Source organism: Petromyzon marinus, chromosome 33 (assembly GCF_048934315.1).
Source record: "Petromyzon marinus isolate PM22_M1 ecotype Great Lakes invasive population chromosome 33, UKy_Petmar_22M1.pri1.0, whole genome shotgun sequence".
In the NCBI taxonomy this organism is placed as follows: Eukaryota; Metazoa; Chordata; class Hyperoartia; order Petromyzontiformes; family Petromyzontidae; genus Petromyzon; species Petromyzon marinus.
The window spans coordinates 12912536-12923425 of NC_133699.1; the positions used below are offsets into that span (position 1 = coordinate 12912536).

Below are 10890 nucleotides of genomic sequence, written 5' to 3' on the forward strand. Positions count from 1 at the left end.
GGGGGGGGGGGGGAGCGCAATGCCAGAGCAGAGGGATTCCCTCTGGCTCCAGCGTCTTTGTTCAATCAGTTTAACACGGGAGTCGTGTCTGACTGCCCGCACGTATCCTTTGCAACGCTTTTAACTCACAAACTGTTGGGTTTACGTTCCAACAAAAGTACACGGGTGCAACGCACGAAGCCCCCCGGACGAAAACGCGCCAATTGTTTTTGCCCTCCCGTCAAATGTAAACGAATTAAATCGCAACTTTAGAATAATTTGCGTACGCGGAAAAGGCCTTCTCGCGGTCGGCCCAATAAAACTCACGCGAGCTGGCCCAGCGGCGACGTGAGGGAGCTTCTTCGCGTTACAAAGGCAAAACAAACTACAGAAGCACAACACTGAGGTAAATTCTGAACAGTGTGATGTCCTATCCTCTCCCCCCCACCTCAATGTGTGCAGTTGCTACTTTAGATTCGGTAGATACTATTATAGAGTCGGTAGATACTATAGAGTCAGTAGATACTATTGTAGAGTCGGTAGATACTATTGTAGAGTCGGTAGATACTATTGTAGAGTCGGGAGATACTACTATAGAGTCGGTAGATACTATTGTAGAGTCGGTAGATACTATTATAGAGTCGGTAGATACTATTGTAGAGTCGGTAGATACTACTGTAGAGTCGGTAGATACTACTATAGAGTCGGTAGATACTACTGTAGAGTCGGTAGATACTAATGTAGAGTCGGTAGATACTACTATAGAGTCGGTAGATACTATTATAGAGTCGGTAGATACTAATGTAGAGTCGGTAGATACTAATGTAGAGTCGGTAGATACTAATGTAGAGTCGGTAGATACTACTGTAGAGTCGGTAGATACTATTATAGAGTCGGTAGATATTACTATAGAGTCGGTAGATACTATTATAGAGTCGGTAGATACTATTATAGAGTCGGTAGATACTACTGTAGAGTCGGTAGATACTAATGTAGAGTCGGTAAATACTACTATAGAGAAGGTAGATACTACTATAGAGTCGGTAGATACTACTGTAGAGTTAGTAGATACTACTATAGAGTCGGTAGATACCACTATAGAGTCGGTAGATGCTATTATAGAGTCGGTAGATACTACTATAGAGTCGGTAGATACTACTATAGAGTCGGTAGATACTACTATAGAGTCGGTAGATACTAATGTAAAGTTGGTAGATATTACTAGAGTCGGTAGTTACTACTATAGAGTCGGTAGTTACTACTATAGAGTCGGTAGATACTACTATAGAGTCGGTAGATACTACTGTAGAGTCGGTAGATACTACTATAGATTCGGTAGATACTATTATAGAGTTAATATTTACCACTGTAGTCAGATACTACTTTAGTCAATAGATACTAGTAAAGATTCATTACATACTACCATAGTATATACTGCTGTAGAATCAGTAGATACGACTATAGAGTCAGTATATACCGCTATAGAGTCAGAAGATACTACTTTAGTCAATGGATACTACGATAGATTCATTATATACTACTATAGGCCTTAGATACTACTGTAGAGTCAGTAGATACTACTATAGAGCCGGTAGATACTACCGTGGAGTCGGTAGATACTACAAACAGATACCACTACAGTCAGTATATACTATTTGGTTCTTTCAGTAAAGTCACGTGGATAGAAAAATAATAGATCACGACGTTTTGATCGCAACACAAGCATCTGTCTTCAGGTGAGAGAGAGAAACAGGCTGCAGAGACAAGGCATTATATAGACCCGAGAGAGGGGGGAGGGGGGGGTGCCACATCGGGCTAGAGCGAGGCGGATGCTCGGCAAGGGTCGAGTTCGGCTAGGGCCCGGAAATTTGCTTGTAAATGTAAGCTCGGTGAGGGTCGAGTTCGGCTAGGGCCCGGAAATTTGCTTGTAAATGTTGGGGGAAGCTCAACGGGGGCCGAGTTCGGCTAGGTCCCGGAAATTTGCTTGTAAATGTAAGCTCGGTGAGGGTCGAGTTCGGCTAGGGTCCGGAAATTTGCTTGTAAATATAAGCTCGGTGAGGGTTGAGTTCGGCTAGGGTCCGGAAATTTGCTTGTAAATGTAAGCTCGGTAAGGGCCATGGCAATGCATGAGACTAAGCGAGTGAGAAATCCAAAGAGGGAACGAGCAGAAGAGAGAGGTGTTTTGATCGCAACACAAGCAATCGTCTTCAAGTGAAAGAGAGAAAAGCAGGGAGGCTGAAACTAAAACTCAGCACTGCAACTCGGCTAATATTGGCTGGTATGAAGGGAATATGGAAGAAGATACAACTTTACCTTGTTGATTACGTCCTTCCAATGATTGCTTAATTTGTATCCATCTTCTCGGTTGAAGTTATGTCTGTGTTTATGTGTCTGGATGGCTTCATGAACAAATATTTGATGTTCTTAGCTCTTTCGGTAAAGTCACGTTGAAGGGAAACAATAAAATAATAAAATATATATAAAACAATACAAATTCTCACGACGTTTCGACCATAACACAAACAAACCGAAAGAGCTAAGAATATGAATTACTGCAGTCACGAAAGCTTTAAATCAAAATCTTTGATGGTAGCCCAAAGGTTTGCATAGTACTTTGGTCTTGGAAAAAAACTATTTCGTGTGGGCCCACAGCATTAAAACAGGGATCAGCCACAGCAGAAGTATTGGTTCTGCCGTGTTTCAGATCTGCCTTGTGTTCGCGAACAAGGTCCGAGACATGTTTTGATTTAAAGCTTTCGTGACTGCAGGGATTCATATTCTTGGTTCTTTCGGTAAAGTCACGTAGAGGGGAAACAATAAAATAACAAAAATATAAAGCAATAAAATTCTCACGACGTTTCGACTGCAACACAAGCAATCATCATGATTTTTATTGTTTTATATTTTTATTATTTTATTGTTTCCCTTCTACGTGACTTTACCGAAAGAACCAAGAATATACATGAAAGAACCAAGAATATACATGTCGTTTTGCTTCCCCAATGTAACTGCTACCGCAGGCACAACTTAACAGATGGTACATAAAATTTTTATTTAAAGCTTTCGTGACTGCAGTAATTCATATTCTTAGTTTTTTCGGTAAAGTCATGTTGAAGGGAAACAACAAAATAATAAAATATATATAAAATACATATTTTTTTATTGTTTTATATATTTTATTATGTTGTTGTTTCCCTTCAAAGTGACTTTACCGAAAAAACTAAGAATATAGATGGTACATACCAAAAGATACCTAGCAGGGGTTACCATAAAGATGTATTGTTTTTCTATCTACATGACTTTACCAAAAGAACCAAAGAGTATGAATTCCTGCAGTCATGAAAGCTTCAAATCAAGATCAGTATATACTGTTGCAGAGTCAGTAGATACGACTATAGAGTCAGTATATACCGCTATAGAGTCAGCAGATACTGCTATAGAGTCAGCAGATACTGCTATAGAGTCAGCCGATACTACTATAGAGTTAGTCGATACTACTACAGTCAGTAGATACAACTACAGAGTCAGCAGATACGACAATAGAGTCAGTAGATTATACTGTAGAGCCAGATATGTCTATAGTCACTAGATACTACGGACTATTGTATGTAGGGTGTGTAGTTATATACAGTAAAACCTTGGATTGCGAGTAACTTGGTCTGTGAGTGTTTTGCAAGACGAGCAAACATTTTAAAGAAATATTAATTTGATAAACGAGCGAGGTCTTGCAATACGAGTAGTACGTATACGCTTTGTCTTCCGAGCGTCACTTGATCACAACTGATACGAGCGCTTTGATATACGAGTGCTTTGGATTACAAACACGTTTCCGGAACAAATTATGCTCGCAATCCAAGGTTTTACTGCATACGTAAAGTCACGTAGAAGCTATCTACGTGACTTTACCAAAAGACCCAAGATATGAATTCCTGCAGTCACGAAAGCTTTAAGTCAAATTAAAATTGGCTGCGGGGGGGGGGGGTAAAAAGATTTTTGGAGGGGAGTGGTTGTCAATTTTTGGAAACCATTCATATACTAAGCTTTTACAATAGCTTAGTATTTGTTCATGCACATGTTATATAACACAAGTTGTGAAATATATTTTTCCTCCGAGCTATCTTACCTAAAAACGTAATTTTTTGTCTAGAAACACAAACGAGCTTGCTGAGCGGCGACGGGAGCAAGCTTCTCCTTCGAGGAAAAATGCCAAAAAGAAAAAAATCAAGGCTCTCCCAGAAAAAAAAACACAGAAAGAAAATGGTGCCATTGTGCGTAAAAGAGACAGTGGAGGAGCAGCGGCTTTCTCAACAGTTAACAAACAACGAAGGCACCTCAGCAGCACGGCCTGAGGAAACTGAAGAGCATTGTGCATGGAGACAAGCTACAGACTGTACTGTTACTTCTGCAGATGCACACGCTGAGGTAAATCCTGAACAGCATGTATGGAGACAAGACAGAGACTGCAGAGTTACTTCCGCAGAAGCACTCGCCGAGGTAAATCCTAAACAGTGTGCATGGAGACAAGCTACAGACTGCACATGCAGTTGTGCAGCACGGGCTGAGGAAACACCAGAACAACGGGCAACTCGAAAAGCCAGGGCCCGCGAAGCCACTGCAGCAGCATGGGCTAAGGAAACTACTGCACAACGTGAATCTCGACAAGCCAGGGACCGTATAGCCACTGCAGCAGCACGGGCTAAGGAAACTACAGCAAAACGTGCATATCAACAAGCCAGGGACCGCACAGTCACTGCAGCAGCACAGGCTGGAGAAAACCCTGAACATCATGCATCTCTACACGCCAGGGACCACACAGTCACTAGAGCAGCACGGGCTGAAGAAACCCTGAACATCGTGCACCTGGACAAGCCAGGGACCGCACAGTCACTGCAGCAGCACGGGCTGAAGAAAACCCTGAACATCGTGTATCTCGACAAGCCAGGGACCGCACAGTCACTGCAGCAGCACGGATTTAATAACACCCTGAACTTGGTGCATCTTGACAAGCCAGAGACCGCACAGTCTCTGCAGCAGCACGGGCTGAATAAAACCCTGAACATCGTGCATATCGACAAGCCAGGGACCACACAGTCACTGCAGCAGCACGGATTTAATAACACCCTGAACTTCGTGCATCTTGACAAGCCAGGGACCGCACAGTCTCTGCAGCAGCACGGGCTGAATAAAACCCTGAACATCGTGCATATCGACAAGCCAGGGACCGCACAGTCACTGCAGCCGCACGGGCTGAAGACAACCTTGAACATCGTGCATCTCGACAAATCAGGAACCGCACAGTCACTGCAGCAGCACGGATTGAAGAACACCCTGAACATTGTGCATCTTGACAAGCCAGGGGCCACACAATCACTGCAGCAGCACGGATTGAAGAACACCCTGAACATCATGCATCTCGACAAGCCAGGGACTGCACAGTCACTGCAGCAGCACGGATTGAAGAACACCCTGAACTTCGTGCATCTTGACAAGTCAGGGACCGCACAGTCACTGCAGCAGCACGGGCTGAATACAACCCAGAACATTGTGCATCCCGATAAGCCGGGGACCGCACATACACTGCAGCAGCACGGACTGAAGACAACCTTGAACATCGTGCATCTCGACAAACCAGGGACCGCACAGTCATTGCAGCAGCACGGATTTAAGAACACCCTGAACTTTGTGCATCTTGACAAGCCAGGGACCACACAGTCACTACAGCAGCACGGGCTGAAGAAAACCCTGAACATCATGCATCTTGACAAGCCAGGGACCGCACAGTCACTGCAGCAGCACGGGCTCCAGAAAACCCTGAACATCGTGCATCTCGACAAGCCAGGGACCGCACATACACTGCAGCAGCACAGGCTGAGGAACCCCAAAATAAAAAAATGGTATGTCATAGGCAATTCCATCATGCTGCTGGATCAAGAACAAGAAGAAATAACCCGAACTGGAACAAAGCAGCTTTAAATTACCAATCTGAGATCGATTATTATCAGTCTATGGTGATATTAGGCTCTATATCAATTACTTGCGAAGAATGCGTTACTAAAAAGTGGAAAGGAGAATCCAAGGGAATGTGCTGCAGTGATGGAAAAGTCAAACTTTGCCTTGTGCACCTCCCCGCCCCCTGAGCCACTGAAATCCTTGGTATCTGGCCATACTTCTGTAAACATTTTCTGACCAACATCAGGAAGTACAATTCTTGCTTTCAAATGACTTATTTTGGTTGTTGTATATATGCCCCTTTTCCAAAATGTATATTGAGTAATTCTGCCAATATTTTTGTTGTAATAATCGATCGGGGTGTAGCATGGGGCAAAAAAGGGTGAAATAATACACCCCTCACCCCTCACAACTCGAGAATGAGAAGCACGGATCCCTGGCCATACAGACTGGGAACAAAGGTTAATACAACAACTATGGTAGATCACAAATCTTGGTTGAACATAAACCAAATCATAATTATGAAGTATTAGACCTAGAGTCATTCAGAAGAGATACAAGGCGAAATAGGTCCATCACACACGACAAGATAAAATGCATTCCATAAAATCAGAGCCTCCCCAACTGCCTTTGTCTTCCAGCAGCACATGGTAGCAATAAACTACGTAGGCAGGGAGGGCGCCTCCCCTTGATATATCAAACACCATGAAGATATTCCAAATCACGACGAAGTGCTGTAAAAATACTAAGATAAAGGGCGGTAAATAATATTTATTTTTCTCTAAACCCGTAAGAGTGAACGGAAAACATGGTGACAAGAGGACACACTTCAAAAGACAGCGCCCCTCTTTGTGAGAGACAACAAGAAAAATGTAATACCCCCAACTGTGAGGGAAGATAAGGGGGGAACGCAGCTGAACAAAGGGCAAAAGGAACCACCCCCCTCCTGCTTCCAGATTAATTATGGCAGAAAAAAAGCACTCGCTCTACTCGGAGGGGCAACTAGCAGCTGTAACCACAAAGGAGAGCGAATTCAAAGGGATCCCCGTTTCCTTTGTGAAAGATCCACCGAGGGGGGAGAATTTCAGATATAAGCAAGGACACAGAACACACAATTTAGTTGTGCAAGTGGCAGGCTCCGGGAATCTGCCCCCATGACAGGCATCGGCAGAAGCCACGGGTCGCGGAGTTTTTCTTTTGTTCGTTTTTTTGTCATTGAGAGAGGCTGTCGTCAAAAGCTGGTACTCCGCAGTATTACCATACATACCACGTGGGCAAGAGTGTCGGCGCTGGCGACCAGTGGACGAGCTGCGAGCGCAGTCATGCACCACCGAAGGAGAGCTCGGAGAAGGAGAGAGAGCACGTAACCAGCGGAACCGATTAAAAATATTGGCGCTAGCGATCAGCGGACGAGCTGCGAGCGCAATCGGGCACCTTCAAAGATGAGCATCGTGCCTGTAACGGAGAGGCCTGGAGCTGCTGCCAAGAGAGAGAGAGAGCGCTATGTGTATGACACGCCCACGCATACACGACTAACCACCTGGCAGGGAACCACTTAACTCAAAAAGTGGAGCACGAAAACAATACACCCACACAACGCACATATTGGGACTAATAAGATTGCTCCGAAAGTTATTTTTGTGTTTCAAAAAGGGTGGTCATCTAAAGTGGGTGCATTAAATATTAGCTGATCGTGAAAAGCATTGCTGCCCATTGAGTTACGTGGATACGGTCGTTTAGAAGTATTTTAGTCATTCGTTTTCATTAATTGCATAACTGTACCAATGAATTAATTGATTAAACAAAACATTTATAAACATGTTACGAATCTACACACTCACAGATATACTATTGTATTAAAATATTTCTTTTGATCACAGAATCTTGCCTGCGAATTTATTGAAGCTCTTATCCAATTGATAAGCATTTGTTAGACAAGCAGGCACACTGCTGCACACCATTGTTACAAAACATTTCATTGATGTTTTCTTTTGCCTTCGGCACATTTTTCTTGATTACTGTTTGTATGAATATTGTCACGTTCATTTTTAAGGACTTTTTCCTGTCGCCGTGTATGGTTGCTTTACTCTGAGGAATTAGCCGATTGTTCTCTTACCCAGTTTAACAAACGTAACCATTGAAGGTTAAATGTACGGATCAAGGAGGAGCACATTTCCAGGAGTACTGTGTTGACATTCCTCGCATAAGAGTTTGCATATTAGAGTGTTGTTTTTTTTTAGATATTAAAGTTGCTTAACACAGAAGAGTCTTAGTGGTCCCTTCCTAAGTTCATGCATAATAATCTGAATTGTAAGAACTGTATCCTGCAGGGAGATCTGAATTTTGAGACCTGGTATAAACACTAAAACATAATCAGTAAAAGTTAAAGCGAGAATCATTCTATTATGATGAAAAACAACTCTAGACAACGAAGCCAAGCCTAATTAGTATAAATTACATACACTTGCATAACTTCATACAATTACACCTTCATTTTATTGTTACGATAGGAAATACGCCTCGGCAATGAAGCAGAGCATAATTAGCATAAATGAATAATTAGCATAATTACATAAATTTGCATATTTTCAGAAACTTACACATTTTTTTCCCACATTTTTAAAACCTAATATATACAACATCGTGCAACAAAGGAATAGGATTTATGCCCACCTTCAAAGTTCAAGACTAAGTCTATCATCGAATCGGATCCATTCAACCACTGCCTGGTGAAGAGCACAAGTTTATTCAGATATACTTCATGGGAGATGAAGGCCAGCAAGGTAACCAGCAATGCAGCAATATTCCTGGTGCCAGACTAGAAATTGTCCTCTCACTCCATGTTCAACCAACACAATTTAATGATTACAAGTTTCAAACATGCAGCACAACAAGTCTTCTCCAATGATTATCAGGTTGTAATCAGTGCATACTCTTTGGTTCTAATGGGTAAAGTCACGTAGGTAAAAAATAAAATAACAAAAATCACGACGTTTCGGCCACAAGACAAGCGGTCTTCATCGTGACTTTACCCAATAGAACCAAAGAGTATGGATCCTAGCAGTCACGAAAGCTTTAAATCTAGAATTGTAATCAGTGCATCCAAGGGGCCAAGGGGTGGAGCATGCACAGAGGATCAATGCCCCAACTTGTGGTGAGGTTGCTGTTCTTATGGTGGGCGAAGAACATGGTAAGAGAGGCATTGTGCTTCGATACCAAGGCAACACCATCAAACGAATTCCTGAGACAAACAGAGCATATGATGCCCCATGATACTGTGGCATGGGCAAAATGGGTACCACTTCCAGATTCCTCAAATTATCAAAGCAATGCGCCAAAATCATCCTGACAAAACAGTCTCCTCTAAGGACTTCTATTCCTGCATGATCATGGACAGAGAAGGAGGAAACTGCATATTAAGGTGCGCCAACATTTTTCACCAGTATGTTGTGGATGAGTATGCCAAAATTGAGAGTGAGCGCCTTCTTTACGTTAAACTCAATCAAAAACGCCTGCGTGTAGAACAGCATGTTCATCCCAGGGACGCTATCAATGCTGATGAAAATTCAAGATTTTGCCCTCATCCTTCACAGGTGGACCAAGATACACGCGTGAGAGGACTCGCGATGCAATGACCTACGTCAGGCAATATGGCAGGGCCCGATCTCTTTATCACCTTCACTTGCGATCCAAAATGGAACGAGATCCAGGTTGAGATTTATCAAAACCAAAAGCCAACAGAGAGACACGACATCATTGCAAGGGTGTTTAAACTCAAAGTTAATAAACTCGCAAGGGTTATTACGACAAAGGAAGGCGGCATCTTTGGGAAGACAAGATGTAACTTGCACACCATTGAGTGGCAAAAAACGTGGTCTTCCTCATACCCACATTGCTATGGTTGAGGGGGAAAAATTCATGCAAGTGAAATTGACACATTTGTCAGTGCTGAGCTACCTGACCCCAAGAAAGATGTGGTCTGCAAGCAAATGGCCCATTGCCCATGTGGGGAGCTCAATCCAAATTCACCATCTATGCAAGACCGCAAGTGTACCAAGAAGTATCCACGAAACTTATTGAAAGAAACTCGGGCAGGGCATGATGGTTATCCTCTATATCGTCACAGAAGAACTGAAGATGGTGGATTTGAAACAATGATCAGACCTAGCACTAACTCTGAAATAAAGGTTGACAACCAGTGGATCATTCCCTACTGCCCTCTTGTGTGCAAGATCTTTGAGGCCCACGTTAACATGGAATTATGCAATTCTGTAAAAGCCATAAAATGTTTGCAAATGCATCAACAAAGGGTCCGTAATGGCTGTGTTTGCCTTACAAAAAGAGGGGAAAGTGTGGATGAAGTTCAACTTTTTTGACGAAGGAAGATATATCAGCAGCAACGAGGCCATTTGGAGAATTCTTGGCTTCCCTTCCACGAGAGTTCCCCCCGTCAGCGGTCCATTTGGCAGTTCACCTCGAAAATGGTCAACGCATCTACTTCACCTGAATTAAATGCCCAAAAATAGACCCTGGCTCCACGAGATACGACCCTTATGGCATATTTTGTTTTATGCCAAAGTGACCCAATTGCTTCCAACCTGCTCTATCATAAAATTCCCTCCTACTATACCTGGACTGCTAAAAAGAAAATGGAAGCGACGTGCTTGTGATAGTGGATCCGATGCCTTCGGAAGAGTCTACACAGTTCATCCCAACAATCAGGAGTGCTACTTTCTGCTAACGCTTTTCCCGTGTTGTCAAAGGACCAAAATCTTTCCAAGACCTAAGAACAGTGGAAGGAGTTGTCTGTCAAACAGGGAAGCTTACAATCTTCGTGAAATTCTTGAAGATGATCAGCATCTTGATAAAGCTATAACAGAAGCTTCTGTTAGTCAGTCCCCTTCTCAACTGAGACTCTTCTGCATAATTCTTCAAGTTTGCAGCCCATCTAACCCCATGAGA

The 10890-nt window shown here is 43.0% G+C and overlaps 1 long non-coding RNA gene across 1 annotated transcript; it reads left to right on the forward strand.

Annotated features, from left to right (window-relative positions):
* Positions 1-23: 23 nt before the first annotated feature.
* On the forward strand, positions 24-8192 carry LOC116948492 (uncharacterized). The gene is made up of 2 exons (XR_012945900.1): positions 24-385; positions 4127-8192. It is a non-coding gene; the product is annotated as an uncharacterized LOC116948492 (long non-coding RNA).
* The last annotated feature ends 2698 nt before the right edge of the window (positions 8193-10890 follow it).